We start from the raw sequence: 23,557 nt of genomic DNA, 5'->3' as shown, positions 1-23,557 counted from the left end.
AGAAACTTGGGACCTAAGCTAAAAGACAAGCGTTAAAATGTAGTGTATGACTGAACAATGAGAACTCCAGAGGGATTTACTTCTCTGGAGGTATATGTTTGCATTTCAAGGATGGGGGGATGAGGCCATGATCTTGGAGACATCTGGGTTATAAAACTGAAGACACTAGTTTATTCCCCCCCCCAGGGATTTTGTTTGTTTTGTTTTACATTCTGAAGTGTGAAGACACAAATCTTTTCCTTTGTATTCTCAAGAAAACTCAGAAGGGAGGGGAAACAACTGTCTCCTTTTTCCTAAGTAAACATGCAGGTTTATTTTGCGGGGGATTCCTTACCTTCTGTAGATGCAATTACTTGAAAGATTACATCTCATTCTCATCACCTTGCTCCTGGGGTAAGAGCTGGGGCAGAGAAGACACAGAATGATATTATCTACTTACTATATGTAAGTAGTAATAATCATCTGTTCTGCTCCAAGAAACTCATGTTAGCATTCAGTATATTAATAAATACAGATATTAAAAATGTAGCAATATATGAAACAATCTCAGAATAAGAATACTGCTACTACTACCACCAATACGATTGTTGAGAAGAGCTAAAAAGAACTTTTTACATTTGTTTTTCTGAATTTCCTCTACCATTTTTTTTAGTTCTATATCTATTTGGTCTGAGCATAAAGCTATTATATACTGTACACTATTTTTTTAACAGTTTTTGGAGATATAATTAACATATGTAATCCACACATTTAAAGTGTACAATTCAGTGTTCTCTAGTATATTCACATAATTGTGCAATTATCACCATAATCAACAAAAAAAAAACTTATATGCATTAGCAATCATTACCCATTTTTCCCCAACCTTCCCCTCGCATCTCTAGTCCTAGGCCCCACGAAGATACTTGGCATCTTTTTGTCTTTATGGATTTGCCTAATCTATATCTTCATACATTTGCCTGTTTCATGTGAATGGAATCCTACAATATGTGGTCTTTTGTGACTGGATTCTTTTACTTGGAATAATGTTTTCAAGATTCATCTATATTAAATCATGAATCAGTATTTGATTTCTTTTTATTGCCATGCAATATTTTGTGATGAATTTTCTTTTATATGTATTGCTTTATTTAATTTGCTATTACTCTGTTTAGGAATTTTGCATATATGTTCCTAAAAGGGATTGACCTATAATTTTTTTTTTTCCTAGTAATGACAGGTTTGGATAATAAGGTTACACTGGCTCCATAAAGCTTTGTAATTGTTTCGTCTTTTTTATTATCTGGAAGTTTTTCTGTAAGATTGGTATTAATGTTTTCTTCAGTGTTCTGAAGTACTTATTGCTTAAGCCATCTGGACATGGAGCTATCTTTTGGGGAACTTTTCAATTAGAAATTCGATTTCTTTGTTAGATTGACTATTTAGATTTTCTATTTCTTATTTCAGTTTGATAAATTTTGTTTTTCCCAGAATTTTTCCATTTGCTCTAAGTTGTGAAAATAATAGGTATAAAATAATTCCTAATGTCTTCTCATTGTCCTTTCATCTGTAGGATCAGTAGTGATGTCATCTTTTTCATTCCAGTTGGTAATTTGTTCTTTTCCTTGCCTATGTCAGTCTTATAGGGGCTTATCAATTTTATTATTAGTCTTTTGATTTTGCTGGTTTTCTATATTACATATTGGTTTTCTATTTTATTAATTTCTGCTATCTTTATTATTCCTTCCCTTGTACTCTTTTGGGATTTAATTTGCTGTTCGTCATTTCTAACTTCTTTTTTTTTTAATTGAGATATAATTGACAAACAACATTACACTAGTTTCAGGTGTACAACATGATTCAATATTTGTATATGTTATGAAATGCTTTCTAATTACTTGATGCATACATATACACTAAATTTTACCTTTGTTTTCTAGTACCTATGTTTAAGCTACAATTTTTCCTTTAATTGCTGCTGTAGTTGTATTTTCATTACCAGTTAGTTCAAAATATTTTCTGCTTTGTATTGAAATTTATTCTCTAACCCATAAGTTATTTAGAAATGCATTGCTTAATTTCATACACTACTTAGTTTCCAAGTATGAGGGTTTTGTATTTATCATTATAAAATTGATTTCTAGATCGATCACATTTTGTTCAGATAATACACTCAGGAGTATTTCAGTTCTTTGAAATTTTGAGAGGCTGTTTTATAACCTAGTTTATGATCTAATAAGTTATTTCTCAATTTTTTTTATTTTATCCAGTTTGTCATCAGTTTTTCATGACTTACTGCTTTTCTCTTTATTTTTTACTTTTTCTATATGGAATATTTTAATGTTTTTTGTTGTTCTGGGAAGGGATGGCTTAATCTTTACAAAAGCATTCTTTAACTTATCCTTTAAATATCGATATAAAAATGCAATAACATCTTTTCAGTCCTTCCTAATCAATATAAGAAATTTAAGGGGCTAGGCCCATAGAAAGGCCAAAAACATAGTCCTGTTGGGGATCCTTAGATCACAGGGATGCAAAGGATTGGCCTTTGATTCAAACTGACCTGCCGCATTTTTTCAGAAATATATTTGTTGTGTTGGGTCTGATATGCACTGGTTTATAAGCTAGTAATAGAGATGAATATGAATATTTTTGGGACTACATGCTCTGGTACTCTCACAGTTAATTTATATATTGTACAGGAGAGCCTGAGGCAGTACATTTGGGAATGTCACAGCCAAATAAAGACATCTCTCCCTCCTTTTTCCCCCCTTCCATAGACACATACATGAAGGACCCAGGTCAAGTCTCTAGAACAATGGTTTTTAACTTTGGCTTCACATCAGAGTCAACTGTTGACCTTTTAGAAATCCTGTACCCAAGCTGTAACCCAGACCAATTAAATTAGAATATCTCGGGATGGAACTGAGGCACATGTATATTTTTAGAGCTCCTTAGGTAATTCCAATATGAAGCTAAAGTAAAGAACTACTGGTCTACTGCAGAGATCATCAGACTACTACTTGCAGGCTAAATCAGGCCCACCACCTGAATATGTAAATAAAGTTTTATTAGAACATACTCATGCTCATTTTTTCATGTTCATTTTTTATTTATAGCTGCTGTGATGATACAGTGGAAGAGTTGAGTATTAGCAAAAGAGAGCACATGGCTCATAAAACCTAAAGCATTTACTGTATATTTGTATAGGAAAAGTTTACAAACTCAAGTCTAGAGAGACCCAATGGAATTTCACCCTGGTCTGGCAGTTTCATTGTGAGCTGAGTATCTTTGAGGGCTTTAACTTCGAATCTTGCCTTTCTGCCTGGGAGAATGCCATTGATTTTCTGCATTGAAAGGATATCAGTCATACAGTTCTTATTTCTTCTAGTTTAAAGGAATTCGGATCCTTTGCTTATACCTTTTGGTGTATATGTTAGTTGTTGTCATCCTTTACTTTTTCCAATCCAGGACCCCCACCATTTTCTAGACCCTGAAGTTTGAACCCATATTGTTGTTGTTATTTTTACTAATTATTGTTAGTTATATATATTGCTTTTCTTTAAAAAATGAATTTGACATTTACATTTAACAGTCTGATTTGTAAAACTTCTTTGACACAATTATATATCTGACCAGGTTTTGGTGCTCCCCACTAATTATTTTATGTTACAACTTCCCTATTTGTGATCTCTTCATCTTTTCCTTAATTCATTCAAGTGGAAAATGTCTTCAGTACCTGTCTCAGGAATTGTCTGTATCTCAAAAACAATTTTTTTTCTTGAGCCCCAGATTATCTTTCGTTTGCCTTAACATATGAAAGCTTACACATGTTAATGTATAACTTGAGTTTTCAACTTCTGTAAGTAACTTACCTGTTTGTTTATTCATGTGTGTATTTTTTTATAATAATTCAGCACTTTTGTTTTGTTTTGTTTTGTTTTCATCCATCTCCTCACTCACCTCCCCTCTGGCCACTGCCAGTTTGTTCTCTGTACGTAAGAGTCTGTTTTCTTGTTTGTCTTTTTCTTTGCTTTATTTCTTTAATTCCACATATGAGTAAAATCATGTGTCTTTCTCTGACTGGCTTATTTTGCTTAGCATTGTACCCACTATGTCCATCCATGTTGTTGTGAATGGGAAGATTTTAATTCTTCCTTTTTATGGCTGAGTAATATTCCATTGTGTCTGGAATTACACACATACCCCACATCTTTTTTTAATCCATTCATCTATCAATGGACATTTGGGTTTCTTCCATATCCTGGCTATAAGATTAATGGTGCAGTAGACATAGGGGTACATATTTCTTTTTGAATTAGTGTTTTCATTTTCTTTGGATAAACACCCAGAAGTGGAATTATTGGATTATATGGTAGTTCTGTTTTTAATTTTTTAGAAGCCTCTATACTGTTTTCCACAGTAGCTGCACCAATTTACATTCCCACCAACAGTACACAAGGTTTTTTGTTGTTGTTGTTGTTTTTTCTCCACATCCTCGCCAATACCTGTTGTTTCCTGTGTTTTTGATTTGAGCCATTCTGACAGGTATGAGGTGATATTGTGGTTTTGATTTGCACTTGCCTGGTGATGAGTGATGTTGAGCATCTTTTCATGTGTCTGTTGGCCATCTGTATGTCTGTTCAGGGCCTCTGAACATTTTTTAATCAAGGTGTTTGGCGTTTTTTGGTGTTGAGTTGTATAAGTTTTTTATATATTTTGGATATTAACCCCTTATTGGATGTATCATTTGCAAATATCTTCTCCCATTCAGTAAATTGCTTTTTTGTTTTGTTGATGGTTTCCTTCACTGTGCAAAAGCTTTTTATCTTGGTGTAGTCCCAGTTGTTTAATTTTGCTTTTGCTTCCCTTGCCAGAGGAGACATTTCTAAAAAGATCTTTCTACAGCTCATGTCAAAGAAATTACTGCCTATGTTTTCTTCTAGAAGTTTAATGATTTCATGTCTCACATTTAGGTCTTTTAATTCATTTTGAGTTTATTTTTGTATATGGTGTAAAAAAGTGGTCCGGTTTCATTCCTTTACATATCATCATCCAATTTTCCCAACACCATTTGTTGAAGAGATTCTCTCTTTCCCATTGTATATTCTTGCCTCCTTTGTCATAGATTAATTGGCTGTAAAAGCGTGGGTTTACTTCTAGGCTCTGTATTCTGTTCCATTGATCTCTGTGTCTATTTTGTGCCAGTATAACATACTGTTTTGATTACTCCAACTTTGTAGTATATCTTGAAATCTGGGATTGTGATACCTCCAGCTTTGTTCTTCTTATTCGAGATTGCTTTGGCAATAATTCTACACTTTCTATTGATGTACCTATTCCCTTCTCCCCTGGGATGCAGGAAATGCTTTCAATTTGATTAAACAACTACTCTCACTTCCTCCCCTATGATCAGGCCCCTTTTCTCTCTTTCTAGTTGTGCTCATTGGGCTAATTTCTGGTAAGACTTTGCAGAGTCTGAGAGTTCTGTTAAATATGTGAGTCTGGAAAACCACCCAAGAGGATAGTGAATGATGATAGGAAACTCAACTGCAGCAAACACTGTATCTGGATGATTGTATCTCTTTCAGGAGTATAAATCAGCAGTATACGCTTCTGTAAGGTATTTCCCATTCGTACTCATTTCAAACATGTAGGGTTTTTTTCCTTCTATTCTTCTTTCATGTACTTCTTTCCCTTGTATTTAAATGGAAGAGCCTTGTCCATATTTTGTTCACCCACCTGTGTAAAATTTTATCAGTAGTTCTCAACCATGGCTGCACATTAGAATCCTCTGGGGAGACTGAAAAAGTACTTATGTGTAGGCCCCACTCCCAGATAGTCTGATTTGGTGGTTCTGGAGTAAGGCATAGGTATTGGTATTTGTTAAAAGTTTCCCAAGTGATTGATTCTAAGGGGCAGCCAAGATTGAGGACTACTCTGTGCCTATTATAGTAATCTGTTGTGCTACCTCTTAGACTTTTCAGTGTATGGCTAATATCAAAATGCTCATCCTCATTATATTCCATTGTTTTGGGTATTTATTTCTCTAATTCTTATAACAAAATTGTTCTAAGAATGTATGCCATGTTAATATGGGCTGTTATACGCTGTGGCACGTTGCTTCCTATGCACTATAGTTTAAGGGGCACCTTTTTTTATTTTATTATGGTTTAACTTGATCTTTAAGAAAGAGTCCTGGACTCAGAATCAAAATATGTCATTTCAGTACCTGATTTTATCATGTCTTAGCCTTGCAGTCTAGAGAATCCACTTATACCCAGGACCTCCATTTTTCACAGCTCCCATTTTCTTATCAGTAAAACAAATGTTTTAGCATCTGTCCTACTAAACATTTATTACTAAAATGGGACTCTATCTATGAAAGTTTTTTGAACAGCTTAACATGTTACACACATTATTATTACTGCTAGATGTGTCTAGGGGTAATCATGAGTGACTTTTGATATGCAGTGACATATGAGAACAAATATACTTTGTGGTGTGCTTTCTCATGCATTTCATTTGCTGTTTCATTTTCCTGTTTGGCAGAAAAGAAGTGTGGGTGCTGTGTAACTGTACTGCAACATAAATCCAGTACACCTCTCTTTCTATCTCCACCAGTAAAAATCACTGGAGGTTTCCCATGCAAAAGATGGAATACAGACAAGACAGTTAAAACCTATGGTTTGCAATGGAAATGGAGCTAAGAGATGTATTTTTCTGTTTTTGACAGGTCCAGAAAAGTCAGTGTCTGAACTATGGTTGATTGAATCTGGGAACTTTCTGGCTTCTTATGCTGTACTTGTTAATCTCACATTTTTATTTGGTTCTTAAAAAATATTTAAGATCAGATAAAGTTATATGTTTTGGGAAACTGGAACAGTATCAGTTTCTAAATAACAATGTTTTTAAATGACCCTAAAATGTTTAATTTGAAAGATACAGGAAATGAATTCATAGTTGACATTGATGATGATTTACACTAATTTTTCTAGGAGGAAATGTTTGTATTAAGCAGTTAAAAACATAATTATAACGGTTATTGCACAAAGCCCTGCTTTATAGGGTCTGAAAGAGCAAGTGCTACAAATAGTTTTAGATAGTAATTAGATTGAAAATCACTGATTTTATTTCATTCTATTTTTTGGCTACCGGATAAAGAAAGATCTTATAAGAGTAAATTTCTCACCTGCCTCAGGCAGGAGTAATTAGATGTAAGCAAATTTAATGGAGCCTGTGTGCTCTGGGGCCATTCAGCTGTGCTTCGATAATTGCATTTTTTTTTTTTAAGTATGAAGGTTGTTTAACATATCAAGTAGCAAAAAAGTTAAACTACAGGTTATCTGTTTATCTTTTAGGTAAATAACTGTAGTACTTTATAAACCAAGCGGTAATGAATGCATTACCAAATAATAGACTCCAGTCAGAAGTGAATGCAGCTGATAGTATGCAATTATTATATCTGTGTCCCTAATTCATTAGCATTAGCATGACTTCAAACTACTTTCATCTTTGTTCCCCTTTCTCTATGCACTTTCCCTGGAAAGGTTCAAGGTTCACTTAACATATATTTGAACAAGTAGATATCATATTTTGCTTCTTTCTTTTTTAATTCAGTCTTTACATATTAACAAGGTAAACCGTGTTTCAAGGCACAGATCCACATTAACAATTGATCCCCTCCTTTTCCCCTCACAGACTAGTTTTAGCTATTATGTCCATGATCTCCTAGGATCTAGCTCCTGTTCAATCACTGTTTTTATTTTTACCACTCCTAACTCATAAATACTACACATCAATATACAGTTAAAATAAAACAGCATTAGCAGTATTAGTATTAGTATTACTCATATTTGGAATAGATTTTTTCATTACACAGGTCCTTTCAATATTGAATTCTGTTGATATTTAAAATTCGATTTAATTTACTTATTTTCAAAGATACCAGATTATATATGTAAAATATATGTATGTAAGTAATGTAAGATAAAAACAAATGATGTAATAGTTAATTCATATTTAGTTAAACAAAACAAATATGAAGTTGATAATAAGTCAGTATCACATGTAGGAAGGCCTGTATCACTCTTTCTTTATCCTATAGTTTTCTTCCTTAAACAGTTATTTGAATGAGCCCTTGAATGGCATGCTCTTAAAATAGGTAGATAACACAGAGGGTCTTGGGATCACTAATACTTTGAATGATACATTTAGAATACTGATTCATATTCATTGGCTGGGAGTAGGAACTAAATCTGACCAGGTAAAGTGTAGTAGGAGTAAATATAAAGAGTTCTGAATGTTATTCCCGAAAACCAACTCCACAATACAGGATGGGTGAGGTACTGCTTACCACTAGCACTTGAGAGAAAAACCTTTGAGGTTGTATGATGTCACGTATGTGTCAGTCAGTGGTACACTGTGTCTGCCAAAGCAGCTAAAGAGATCTGAGGGGTTGCATTAACAAAGTTAATGTGGAATATTGTGTCTCATTATAGCACCTTCACTGAAGAAGTTTACAGGTATAGCAATTTAAGAAAAAAGCAGGATAAATAATTGAATCTTAGATCTATGCAAAAGGTATTTATAAAAAAAAAAAACAAACCCTGAAAATAAAAATGACAATGGATTAGCAGAAGATACCACCAGAAATTGTTTAAATGAAAATTTTAAATTTTTTGCTAATGTTTTTTATATTTCCTAAAATGAACAGAAATTGCTTTTTTAAGCAGAGGGAAGGATTGCATTAAAATGGGACACAGAAGCAGCTATAGTTCAGTGAGTGGAGAGTGACCAGAACAATGAAAGGACAAGCAGTGGGGCCATAGGAGGACTATTGAAAGGAACTATATATTTAGCCTGAAGTGAAGGTGTAGCAGGTTATTGGGCCAAGGAGAATGGACATTTTTGTAGCAACCCACAATATTTGAAAGGCTGCTGGTACTTTTCGTGGTTTCGGAGGACAATTCTAAGAATAAGTGGAAGTTATATGGTGAAACATGTCTTGGTTTGGTATGAGAACTTTCTAACATTTGGAGAGTTCTCAAATAATGGCATAGGAGGTTGCCTCAGGCCTTTGTGTGATTTCTTCAACCCTCTATTGTATGGCCCTTGCCTTTTCCCATTTAATATGGCTCCCCTGTGGTGTATGTAACGGAGATAGTAATCAGAGGTTGTAGAATTGGGCTAACAAAGGTTGCTTTTGGGGGGAAATGCTATCCTTCCCTAATGGCGTCTGGCACCACTGCTGAAGATGAAGCTTTGTCACCATTGGGTAATTTCAGGACAGTATGCCACTGGCTCTGAAGGCAGTTCTGTAGAGAAAATTTTAGAAATGGTTTAATGACAAATATATAGTACTATTGGAATAAGCATATAGTGTGCGAAGACTGCCACTTTGAGGGTGACAACCCTCATTTGAATACATCAAAGTCCATCTCATTACTTTACTACTTGTTAGTTTTTATTAAACTCTGATGATTACAGAGAGCATGGTGATGAGAAACTTAAACCCAGTTATGGTTTTCATTATCCATTGGATAGGTAAAAATTTTGTTACATGCTTATCTTGCTGTTGTCTTTTGGTCTCTTGTTTTCTTCTTGATTTCAAAGCATACCTTTCTTCCCTACTCTGTTACTCTGCATCTTGTCTATAGTGAATTTTTTTTATTTTTTTTTATTCTTTTTATTTTTTTAGTTTGAAGGTGATTCATACTTTCGGAAGAGGTTAACTTAGTGTTAGGGAAGAAAAGAGAAATTGTCCCTGAAACTTTGTTTTCAATACTTAGCAAGTTTTACAATTAATGACAGAAGTTTCTCTTGTGGCCTCTCCTCCCAAAGACTGTGCTTATTTATTTTCCCCAGTAGTCTCATGTGACCTTGTTAAAAGCTTCATGTAATTCCCAAATAAATTACATTTACTGGTTTACTTCTATCTAGTATTTTATTGACATTTCCAGATAAGTTTAATAGGATGGAGAAAAACAGTGTTCTCTTTATAGACTCAGTGGGTGATTTGACCTTAGCAGGTTAACCTTATCCTGATGTCGAAGGAAGCTATTCTTAATTAGACTCTATCAGTTTCTCCATTATCACCAAGAGAGCCACTGGTCTGTAATTCTATAAATCTTAATTTGATTGTTTTTTTCTTTCCTATAGAAAAGCGACCATATTAGCAAAGTCGTAATATTTGAAAACAGTTTCTGGCTTTCCAGATACATAGCATATCCTCATCTGTAGCTCAGCCATTTCACACTTTATTTACTTCAGAAACTCTCAGTTGAATACCATCTGGTCATGGTGATTTATTGCTGTGGAATTTCTCAAGTTGCTCTATTATTTCCTCCTAGGAGATTGCTCTCTGTTTCTGCCCCACTGATTTTCTCAGAACGTGCCCTTGGAATAGTCGTTTCCCTAGTATCTTGTACAGACAAGGTCAATGCCAGATAAAACTGAATTAAACTTCTCGGCTGCTTCTCTTCCTCTTACTTGCTGTCTTCATTGGAAGTCCTCATTGATGGGGAGAAAGTCAGCACTTGGTCCAACTACTCATGTTGGCTGTCTAGTCCTCATGTTACTTTTATCTTTTTATTTTTCAGATTCTCCCTTTCTTTGACAATATATTTTTAGTATTTCAGAAAAAAAATGTTAAGTGTTAAAAAATGTTCTAAATACTTTCAGTGTGTTCCTAAATGTCTGTATGGAGTTATTTCTAGTTTGTTTTTTTTTAAAACTATCCACAGATTTCTCTTTTGACCTTTCAGATAATGGCATAGTCCGTACGTCTCTCATAGCCAGCGTCCTTATCTGTCTTCCAAGCAGCCTGGATAGTTTTTGCCCTTTACTTGCCTCCTAGAGATCTGCTAGACTTTTTTTCCTCCCTCCTCAGATTTTTAGCATATACTTCTTAAGGTCTACCCCTTTGGGTTAACATTCAGAGACGCTCATACTAATCAGAACATGAGTTTTAATTGTACAACCTTCCCGGTTCCTGAGTTCCACTCCTACACATACTCACCTGTGGTAATTCCTGTGTGTCATTTAATCTATTTTCTCTTCTATAACTGCCCAAATAGGCTAAGATAAGGCATATTAATTGTTGCTCCTACACACTGTGCTCTTCTGTCATTCATTTGGATAATAATGGACATAATTAAAACCATTCATTGCAATAGCCTTCCTAGGAGATAATGCTGAACAGTAAAGGTTAGAAGCAATTTGCATTATTCATTCATATTCGATGGTTAACATATCATTTTTTTACCTGAACTTTGTTCAAATAATTATTTTGTTAAAAAAAGGTTACTTAATGTGCATTCAAGTATAGTTAAATTGCTATTAGAAATATACTTCTATCTTTGTACAAATACTTTAACACAGAATTTTTAAACTTCTGACTTAAGTATTAAAACATCCAAAGTTGAGACCTTTAACATTTCCCAAATGTATTGTAAATTACCTACTATTTTAAATTGAGGGGGAAATAAATCAAGATTTGAATATCAAATTCTGGAGTATATGTGATATAATATTTCCTTAAGATTCAAATACAAATACTACCAGTCCCACAGGCACCCATCTCTGAATAGAGTGCCTTTGCTCAGTCTGTAAACGGGAATAACAGATCAAGAGCAGAGGAAATAAATGCTGATTTTGTTCATTTTATGGCTAACATTTTTTTTTCCTCTAGGTAGGGCAGGCTGTTCTAAAAATAAGTTATGTCTATTACTATTTGGTGCTGGTATGCAAATGTTCTTTGAATTTTTTGATAGATTAAGATCCTGTCCATCCCATATCTACTATGTGTATTAATATATATAATATATTGCCTTTTAAGAAATATATACTATATTTCTAAACCCTATCCTTCTACCTTCATCTCAACCAGTAGCTCCAATTCTCTTCATTCTATAAAAATCAAAAACACACAGAATGTAATATTCACACATAAATAAGATCTTATTTAATGCAGCTGTTAAAAAGTTAGCTCTCTGTAGTAACATTTATGTCTGTGTCAGGCAGCTTACACTAAAACAACTTCCATGATAATATGTAACAGTTAACTGAAAACTCTTGGAAAGTAAGTCCACTAATCTTTTTCTATTAATCTGTTCAATTGTAAGACTATTTAATAACTATACTGTCCAAGCAGATATTTGTGTTTAGTGCCTTAAAACCAATATTATTCTGTATTTGCCATGGTTGGAAAGTGAGGCTATCGTATCTTAGTTAGAGTCCCAACATTTATCTATTAAAATTGCTTGGAGCAAGGATATGCTATAAAGTTTGTAGGGCTTGTCCTTTGGTGAATTCTCCTTCAGATAGGTACAATTGTATTGGCTGATGTCTCAAATTTGTATAAGTGTATATAGGTCACCGTCAGGATAAACTTACATTAGGAACCAGATGAGGAATTGCATCTCAAAATGCAATATCTGAAATATGGGTTATTATCAGGATTCTCTAGAGTCCCCTTTGCTTGTTTTTCTAACAGGTTATTCTTTCACTAGAAAAGTCTTAGGACAGACTTTCCTTTGAATTTGATTCCATCTTCACTCAAGCAGAGTTTAGTTAAAGTTCTGGGTAGTTCCAATCCTGATGTTTTCTTCCTTTATTCAGTGATTTTTTTTTTTTTTTTTTTTTTTTTTTTAGTGGAGTTTGGAATGGAGAAATGTATTAGGAAATGTTTAGTCAGGGTTCCTCATAGAAACAGAGCCAATAGGTTGTAAAAGGAAATGTATTATGAAGAATTGACTTACGTGATTATGGAAGCTGAGAAGTCCCACAATTCGCTGCCTACAAGTTGGAGACCCAAGAAAACTAGTGCTATAATTTAGTTCAAGTTGGAAGACCTGAGAACAAGGGGAGCCAATGATGTAAATCCAAGCCCAAGGCAAAAGAAGATGTGATTATGTCCCAGTTTAAGCACTGAGGAAGGAAAAGGGGGGTAGATTCCTCCTTCCTCTGTGCCTTGTTCTACCCTGTCCCTTAATGTATTGGTTGAGGCTCACCCACACTGAGGAGGGCAGTCCACTTCACTGAGACCACATATTCAAATACCAGTCTCATCCAGACACACCCTCACAGATAACACCCAGAAACAGTGTTAATCTGGAGACCTCATAACCCATTCAAGTTTACACATAAAATTAACCATCACAAGAAGGAAAGGAAAGAATCAGAAGCCAGTGCTCATATAAACATCTTTCCCAGAATATGGCTGAAAGATTTTTAAATGAAAATGACCAGATCAGATTTGCATTTTGGACTGCTCTCTGACTACAGTGTCAATTAAAGTTTGATATTCCTCAAAGCTCTTTCCTATATTTTCTCTTCTTACTTTGCATATCCTCCTTGAGTATTTTTATCTCACAGCTTCTATTCCTACATTATTATCTCTAACCCAGATGTCTATGCTGAACTTTAACCCCTTATATCTGATTGCAAATTAGATATCTCTTCTTGGGTGATTCTCTGGAGCCTCAGATACATGTCTAAATTGATTCTGCCTTTATTTACCTTCCCAAAAGTTATTGTCCTCTACCTGAAGTAAATGTTACCACCATCTTTAAATTTATCCAAAGTCAGAAACCTGAAAATCATCCTTGCCTTCTCTTCCCTGTATTTCCCATACCTAGTTCATCAGCAAGTACTATGTATATCCTACTATTATATGTTGGTCTCAAACCTGTTCTTTTCCTTTCATACCAATTGCCTTGTCAGTTATATTCTCTCTCACTATTGCAGCAGCCCCTTTATTTGCCTTCTTGGCTTCAGTCTTGTTTCCTGCCAAGGAATTAGACTGAAGCTAGAATGATCTTTCTGAAAGTCAAATTGGATCATGTCATTCCTCTGCTTAGCATTTCTCTGTCTTCTGTATGATCTGATACTCAAGTGTAAATTCTTTAAGATGAAACACAAGGCCCTATAGGATCTGGCTTTTGTCTACCTTTTTAACCTCAACTTTTACTCCTTCAAACACTCCCTACTTATATTGAGCTTCTTTCAGTTTCCAGTACTTATCATGTTAAATACCACTATGAAAAGTTAGAAAGATATTTCTGAAAGAAATAATTTCAAATCCCCCCTTTAAAAAAAAATCCCCCTGTTTGAAACTCATATTTTTTACTTTTGATCCATTTTTTACATGGTAACTGTATAATATTTTTAAAGGTAGAAAAAAGGACCATGTGGGATCAACAGCAAGTATTGATTATCATTAACTGCATAATTATACTTAATATGATTTATTGGTCACTCATTTTATGGACGTCATGGATCTTAAAGGTGAATCCATAAAGTATCTGAGTCTCTTTTATGTTACTTACACTGAAGTAAAGTACCAAGTAATAGATTTCAGAGAGAAGCTATGTTGAGATGAGTTCCAATACAACCTCTAAGGTAAGCATTTAATGGTCTAACTGTAGAAATGGAAAATTTGGAAAGTGAAATAAATAAAATCCTTCCCCAAGTATTGAACTTTCAGAATACGTGAGTTTATCTTTACTTTGGAGATTGTATAATCAGTCTTTCTTATCTGTTCATTATAACATAAATTTAGTCATTTCATTTCTGAAATGCTCAATTATAGAATAATGGTGTGCTCAACTGTAGTCTAGGAACAACAACAACAACAAAAAAAAAGAAGTTGTATTTACAGACAAAACCATTAAAGTTTTTTAAATGGGATCTGCTTATTCTGGTGGCTGGTCAATGTGGTAGAAATAGGAAGAGATTATTAGGGGTGTGGGTGTGTGGGTGTGTGTGTGTGTGTGTGTGTGCGCACACACTTAGCTTTTGAAGGTACATGGGATGCTCCATTGCTGTCTGTACTGAATTTATCAAGAGTTATAGGCAAACCAGAAATTGCTTCTCAGAGTGATTATACCTCTTCTAATACCATCTACTGATTTTACAGTAAAAGTCTAGGCTACGAATGTTAAGATGAGAACACAATTCATTTTACTTGACTCTCTTAAAAATAGCATTATCAAACATTTTGTGATGTTTCTCTCATATCATATATTGGGCTGTCGTGAAGAAATAAACCTCCACTTGCTTTCATGACAGTAGATAATAAATTGACTGATATAATTCAGTTGAGAAGTTGAAAAATGCATTGAAAATAATGGGGCATAACATTGTAGGGTTAACATTTATTCATAGATGATGCAATTAAATAAAACAGGCATTAACTTCAAGGTCAGTCAGTAAAGTAATAAAATTGAATATTTTAATTGAATTGTAATTGCTTCCCATTGATACATGAAAGTAAAGTAAAATAGATGTCAGCTCTGCAAATTATGGTTCTTCCTCCTAATTAATTTCTTAATTCTGCATGGAGTTATCCAGTGCCTAGGTCTTGTTGTGGGTTTATTCATCCACCCAGCTTCCATCAAGGAATGTCTATAAGACATGATTAAATGGTTAGGTGTCAGGATTTACAGTAAATTTTTTTTCTCCACTTTTTAGAAAAATCTGTTAGTAACTTTTAAGTAACTTATTTATGTATTTGAGTTAAAATTTACTCTAAACATAACAGTACCCTGGGTTTTATGGATTATAATCATCTTCTTTATTAATATTGATATTTCTTGATATTGATATGTATGTTAACATTAATAAATATAACCTTCTTGATGATTAAAAAGGTTTTCATAGAGGAGATATATACATTGAGTCTCGCATTCTACCACTCGCTGATTCAGGAGGTAAATTCAACAGACTGTTACGATTTGGGGGAAGCACAGTTTATGTCCATTCATGACCCAGGCTTCACAAGAGACACCTAAATGGAATGAATCTAAAAAAGAAACATCTTTTTCAAGGACTGGGATAAATTAATGCTTTTAGATAAAGTTGAATTTCATTGAAAAAGCCCATGAACCATTGTGGCTTTTTCATAGGTTTTTCGCAGCCCCTCAAAGGGTTTTAACATAATGTGATTTTATATAAAATAAAATGGGAATGATGACATTACAAAGATTAGGAGAGAAATTTTCAAATTATACTGAAATTGTATTGGGTCTAGATAGAGGGTTTATTTAAAGAAAGAGAGGATTATATGCCTTTTGGACTGATGACATATACAAGTTAAATGGCTATTGCTTAAAAATTGAAAATAGAATGAATGCATAAGATAGCTTTAAAAATTACTGAGGTATTGTTATATATTCTTATATATTTTTTTAAAAGATTTTATATATTTATTTGACAGAGAGAGAGAGAGAGACAGCCAGCAAGAGAGGGACCCCAAGCAGGGGGAGTGGGAGAGGGAGAAGCAGGCTCCCAGTAGAGGAGCCTGATGTGGGGCTCGATCCCAGAATGCCGGGATCACGCCCTGAGCTGAAGGCAGACGTTAAGGACTGAGCCACCCAGGCGCCCCTATATATTCTTATATTTTAAAATGACTCTATATATGGGGTGCCTGGCTGGCTCAGTCGGTAGAGCGTGCAACTCTTGATCTCAGGGTTGTGAGTTTAAGCCCCATGTTGGGTATGGGGGATCACATACATACATAAAATGACTCTATGTAATACAGATATATTGGTATATTAGCATCCTTGGTTATACTTAGAAATATAAGTGGATTCTTATTGGTAAAACAAGAAATTAAACTGAGAAGTTATTAATGTTGTCTAACCTTTGTGTTAAATTTTAACTCAAACATTGACTTCATTATTTAATGTTTCTCTTTAAACCATTTAAAGCACAAAAGTTAAAAAATAAGTCCAATGATAAAAATATTTTTTGATACTAATCTGACCCCTTCCATTTTCAGTTATGAAGGACTCAGTTAGGAGAGACATTCAAGAACTTCAGAATTCTCCATGCATATCATCTAGTTAAATAATACCCAAACCGGGGTGCCTGGGTGGCTCAGTTGGTTAAGCGTTTGCCTTAGGCTCAGGTCATGATCCTGGGGTCCTGGGATCGAGCCCCGCATCAGGCTCCCTGCTAGGGAGCCTGCTTCTCCCTCTCCCTCTGCTGCTCGCCCTGTTTATGCTTGCTCTCCCTCCCTCCCTCTCTCTCTCTCTCTCTCTCTCTCTGTGTCAAATAAATAAATAAAATATTTTTTTTAAATACCCAAACCTGGGGTGCCTGCATGGCACAGTCTGTTGAACATCTGTTGGTTTCAACTCAGGTTGTGATCTCAAGGTCCTGAGATCAAGCCCCCCATCGGGCTTCATGCTCAGCACAGAGTGTGCTTGAGGTTCTCTCTCCCTCTGGCCCTCTTGCTTGTGCTTTCTGTCTCTCTAAAATAAATAAATAAATCTTTTTAAAAAATACCCAAACCAAAAATACATGAGATAAAAGACTGACATCCTTGAGCTTCATAATTATAGATAAGTTAACAGGTTTTTCATGTTAAAGTGATTTGTTTCTCCAGATCCTCGTTTTAAAATTTTTTAAATAATATTCTTGTTCCATTTAGAGAAATTAAATATCATAAAGACTGTACATACAATGCTAGAATGTTTCTAAGTGAGGAAACTTGTGAAAAAATATGTGAAAGTGTAAGAAAATTAAATATTCAATCTTTCATTATATTTATAAAAATAAGTTACAAAGAGTTCATTTGCATGTAGTTTAATATTTATGGAATCATAAGTGTTCTAGGCAGTAAAGATTTCTTAAGAAAAGTTCCATATCTGAATATATTCTGGGATAGGATGAATAATTTTCCTACCATATCCCTGAGTAATATCATCCCACATGCAATAGTGTCAACTGATTTAGAAGAGATCTCTGAGATCAGGGTGGTTTTAGGCCAAGAGAGTAGCTTGAATTCTAGTGATCTCTGGATCTTATCCAAGAAAATATTTTATAAAAACAGTCTGAAATTTCATATGGGCATGTCATATGGGCAGTGATGATGAGGTCCCCAATGATTTGTCACTTTCTAATGAAAAGAAAAATGGAAGCAAAGACAGACTTCACTTAGAGTACCCAGCAAAGCATCAGGAGAAACGGACTCAAGTAGTCATAATCAAGTACAATGGAATATGTTAGCCTGACACAAGTGTGTATCATATACATTGTTGATTTAAAGTAGAACGACCCATTCAAGAGAATATGTAGACTATTATACTGAATCTAGACAGTTTCATTATAAAACTTAGACGCTTTTCTGAAAAGAATTATAGTCTATTCAAATAGTATCAGATCATGAGATAAGAACTTTTAAATCATTGTTCATGCCAAAGAATCCTACCAAAATCACCAGATATAACCTCCAATAAATTTACAGTGTGTCAAAATTGTTTATTTCTCAGGTCGTGCAATTCTCTTGATTTTATATGTCCAGTGAAATCTTCTATTGCTTTGTGTATGTGGAATGTTACTGATTGGTCGTCTTCCCTATGTGAAATGTCTAAAGCATCAGACCATGAATCATAGCAGCACCTACCACACTCACTGAACATGACACAGACCCCGTTACCATACTGTAAAGACTTATACTTGCAGCTTATTTCATTATTAACTCTGAGAGAAAAGAAATGTAGCTCTTTTATGTTAGCTATTTTATAACTTTACAATGATTTTCTACTGTAGTGAAATGGTCTATAATGTGTTTCAGGAAAATATTTGAAAATCTTCTCTAAGTTTTAAATTTTGAATTAATATTTTTAGTGCCACAGAATGTTCACTGCTTAGCCCAGGAATAAATAAATTGAAAATACTTCCATGAATACAGAAGAAAAATCTTGAAATAATCAACTAATTTTTAACATAGTATGCCTGTGTGATGATGACAGATTCATGTGGAAAAAATTGTGCCCTCTGTGGCTAATGTTTATGTATTTTACTGACTCTTATCTAAAGGCAAACCAAATTACTTTATCTACATCATGGAATGCAGCAGTCGCTGAAATGAGGTGCAACAGCTATTTCTATACGTTTACAGTTCAGAGCTGAGACTTGATGATTCTATAATGAATTAAAAGACTACAAGAAAAATGGGAAGATCATCAGTTTGATCTCCCAGGCTTACCTGTGTAAAACCATATGCTCTTAAATTCCCTTCATGACTTTTAGACAGGCATTTATTTTTTCCCAGATCCTTACAAAGAAGCAAAATGTAAATTATTAGATTCAATCATGAGAGACTTTGATTTTAATGTTGTGTGCACAAATGCTGAGTGAGATAGGTTATGCTGTTAAACCAATATGTAAGAATCAACAAATTGGAAGGAAAGATAAACAGTGACTTCCATTCATGCAAGCCTTGTACATTCGTGCTTTATATGAATATGTGAAGGAAAAGTATGAAAGACATAGTTGTGCTGGAAAACATAATAAACATCTCTGTGAAGTAGAAATGAGTAAACACAAAATAGTAAGCAGAACTGAACTATGGGGCTATAATACAAAGGGTTAGGAAGCAAGCAAAAGCAGTTGGGGAGATTATAATCCCGGGGGAAAACAGAGATTGAAAGTCCCCCATATGAGAGAGAACCTCAAAGAGATAAAGAAAAATAAAACATCCATTAAAAAAAAAGCAGTCAATTAGAAAAATAAATCACATTGTCCCTCATGGGGTTCCCAGCTCAGCGGGGAGCCTGCTTCTCCCTCTGCCTGCCACTCTCCCTGCTTGTGTGCTCTCTCTCTCTCTCTGTCAAGTAAATAAATAAAATCTTTTAAAAAAATAGAAAAATAAATCACAGTGAAACAGCAACAAGGTGACCTGAAAAGTAACCAATTAGAAATATTGGACTCCCCCTGCTTGTGTTCCCTCTCTCGCTGGCTGTCTCTATGTCTGTCGAATAAATAAATAAAATCTTTAAAAAAGAAAAAAAAAAGAAATATTGGAAATGAAACATATAGTCACTTAAAAAACAAAAAGCTCAGTGGGCAGAATAAACTCTAGGTGGGCCAAGTCAGAGAGAGAATGAATGAAGCAGAAAAAAAATAATTGACCCAAAAGGCAATATAGACAGAGAAAAAAAAAATTTAAGAGCAATTTAAAAATATGTAGGATAGATTAGAAATTGAAATATTTGTGTAACAGATGTTTCAGAAAAAAAAATAGAAGGCAGAAAAATAATACTTACAGATATAATGACTGAAAATTTTCTAGACTTGAAAAATGTTTTATAATTAAAAATATATATAGGTGCTATAAAGTATAAATAAAAATAAAAATACACCCACACACATTATATTAAAATTACAGAATGTCACAAGTACATTTAAAACTACGATTTAGCACAGAAAAAAAAAATTTCTTATCTGGGAACCACTATTAGACTGACAGCATAAATCTTATTAAGAATGACTAATTTCTAAAGAAGTAATATACTACAACTAAATAATTATGTAATGATGTGAGTGAACTAGGACATTTTCAGACATCTAAAACCTCAGAGACTTTACCACTCTCAGATCTTCAGTAAAAAAGTGAAGAATGAATTGCAGTTAGAAATAGATTGAATTCCAGGAGAAATGAATGAGAAATAATTGGGAACATAGACACTGTAAAATATGTTGGCGGGCTTAATTTTTCTTGACAAAATGATGCAACTTAAAGTTAACACAGTAATAGCAACTGAAATGGTGGGGCTTATTTAGTACCTAGTGAAAACATGCTAACTTCTCTCAGTCAAAAGGGTGCTAAACAAATTGTTAAATTTATATTCTAATATTCATAACTCTTAGATAATACCTTTTATTTTTTTTATTTTTTACTTTTAAAAATAGACTTTATTGGATGTTTTATGTATAAAATTATTGATTTCTAATTCAGTTCCACTGTTGGTAAAGATGATACATTGCATGATTTTAATCCTTTTAAATTTATGGAGTCTTGTTTTCTGGCCTAGGATGTGGTTTTTCCTGGGGAATGCTCCATGTGCACATGAGAAGAATGTGCATTTTTCTGTTTGGGGATGAGTATTCTAGAGACAAGTCTTCCATTTCCTTATTGATTTCTTTTTTTTATTATAATACTATTTTTATTATATTATGTTACTCACCATACAGTACATCCCTGGTTTTTGATGTAAAGTTCGATGATTCATTAGTTGCGTCTAACACCCAGTGCACCATGCAATACGTGCCCTCCGTACTACCCATCACCAGCCTATCCCATTCCCCCACCCACCTCCCCTCTGAAGCCCTCAGTTTGTTTCTCAGAGTCCATAGTCTCTCATGCTTCATTCCGCCTTCTGATTACCCCCCCCTTAGATAATACCTTTTAGACTTTAAAAGTATGGTTTTGAATGTATGTTAAAAATTACAAGTGATTACTGAAAGAGTAGAAATTCAGTCTACAGCTTCCTAATCAGCAGAGAAAACAGACAGACAAAAATCCTTTCAGTACAGCGTGAGGCAGAAAATAGCAAAAGAACAAATAAGTATAAAGCTTAATAAAACAGGAAATCTGTAATAAGATGATAGAAACAGATCCAGACATATAACATAAAATATTAAAAATGTAAAATGGTTAAACTCCATTCTTTAGAGTTGTATTTATAAGATAGGATAAAAAATTTTTAAATCCAGTTATATGTAATTTGTAAGTGGCATCTAAAATGAAAGCACACAGAAAATTTGAGAATAAATGATGGAAAAATATATGCCGGTGAAATATTAACAAAATAAAGCTGGCGTTGAAATGCTGGTAAATAGAGTATAAGATAAAAATCACATATGAAGATATATGGAGATGAATAGGTCATTACTTATTGATAAAAAGAATAATCTTATCAAAAAGTTTTAGAAATTGTGAGTGTGTATGCACATAACAACACAGCTCTCAAATATGTAAAGCATAATTTTTTCAGGAACCTCCATACTGTTTTCCACATTGGCTGCACCAGTTTGCAGTCCCACCAGCAATGCACAAGGGTTCCTTTGTGCTCACATGCTCACAAATACTTCGTGTGTGTGTGTGTGTGTGTGTGTGTGTTTAGCCATTCCAACAGGTGTAAATTGATACCTCATTATGGTTTTAATTTGCATTTCCCTGATGATGAGTGATGTTGAGCATTTTTTTCATGTGTCTGTTGGGCATATGTATGTCTTTAAAAAAAAAATGTCTGTTCAAGTTCTAGCTGATTTTTAAATCAGGTTATTTTGGGGGTTTTTTTGGTGTTGAGTTGTGAAAATTCTTTGTATATTTTGGATATTAACCCCTTACTGGATATATCGTTTGCAGATACCCTATTCAGTAGTTGCTTTTTGTTTTGTTGATGGTTTCCTTCACCATGCAAAAGCTTTTTATTTTGGTGTAGTCCCAGTAGTTGGATTTTGCTTTTGTTTCCCTTGCCTTAGGAGGCATATCTAGAAAGATGTTTCCATGGCTGATGTCAAAGAAATTACTACCTGTTTTCTGCTAGGAATTTTATGAATTTAGGTCTCACATTTAGGTCTTTAATCCATTTTATTTTTGTATATGGTATAAGAAAGTGGTCCGGTTTCATTCTTTTGCATGTTTGGTTTTCCCAGCACCATTTGTTGGAGACTGTCTTTTCCCCGTTGTAGATTCTTTATTCTTTCTTCCCTTGTCATAGATTAATTGACCATAAATGTGTGGGTTTATTTCTGTGCTCTCCATTCTGTTCCATTGATTTATGTAACTATAGATCTATGTTCCATTGGTCTATATAATCCTATTTTGTACCAATACTATACTGTTTTTATCACTAAAGCTTTGTAGTAGATCTTGAAATCTGGAATTGTGATACCTCCATCTTTGTTCTTCTCTCTCAAGATTGCTTTGGCTATTTGGGGTCTTTTGTGGTTCCATATAATTTTGGGATTATTTGTTCTAGTTCCGTGGAAAATGTTATTGGTATTTTGATAGGGATTACATTCAATCTGTAGATTGCTTCAGATGGTATGGACATTTCAACAGTATAGGTTCTTCCAATCAGTGATCATGGAATATCTTTCCATTTGTTTGTGTCATGTTCAATTTCTTTCATCATTGATTTATATCTTTTGAAGTATAGGTCTTTCACTTCCTTTCTTAAGTTTATCCACAGGTATTTTGTTCTTTTTGGTGCTATTTTAAATGGGATTATTTTCTTAATTTCTCTTTCTGCTATCTCCTTATTAGATAGGAACGCAGCAGATTACTTGTGTGTGAATTTTGTATCTTACAACTTTATTTAATCTGTATATCAGTTTTAGCAGGTTTTTTAGTGGAGTCTGTAGAGTTTTCTATATAGTATCATGTCATCTGCAAATATGAAAGTTGTACTTATTCTTTACCAGTTTGGATGCCTTTTACTTCTTTTCCTTGTCTGATTGCCGTGTCTAGGACTTCTAGTACTATGTTGAATAAAAGGAAGGAGAGTGGACATCCTTGTCTTTTTCCTGATGTTAGAGGAAAAGCTTTGTTTTTCAGCGTTTAGAATGAAGTTAGCTGTGGGTTTTTTATATATGGCCTTTATAATGTTGAGCTGTGTTCCTTCTAAACCTACTTTGTTGAGAGTTTTTATCATGAATGAAGGTTGTACTCTGTCAGGTGCTTTTTCTGCATCTATTGACATGATCATATAACTGTTACCCTTTCTTTTGCTGATTTGGTGTATCCTGTTTATTGGTTTGCAAATATTGAACCACCCTA

At 34.0% G+C, this 23,557-nt stretch overlaps 1 protein-coding gene across 8 annotated transcripts in view; it reads left to right on the top strand.

The window, feature by feature from the left end:
• Nucleotides 1–23,557, top strand: part of DPH6 (diphthamine biosynthesis 6) — a 428,870-nt gene that overhangs the window by 103,620 nt on the left and 301,693 nt on the right. The gene's annotated exons all lie outside the window — the stretch shown is intronic.

This window comes from Ursus arctos, unplaced genomic scaffold (assembly GCF_023065955.2).
Source record: "Ursus arctos isolate Adak ecotype North America unplaced genomic scaffold, UrsArc2.0 scaffold_36, whole genome shotgun sequence".
Classification (NCBI taxonomy): Eukaryota; Metazoa; Chordata; class Mammalia; order Carnivora; family Ursidae; genus Ursus; species Ursus arctos.
The sequence above is the reverse complement of the archived record's forward strand: the minus strand, read 5'-3'. Positions and strand labels throughout refer to the sequence as shown.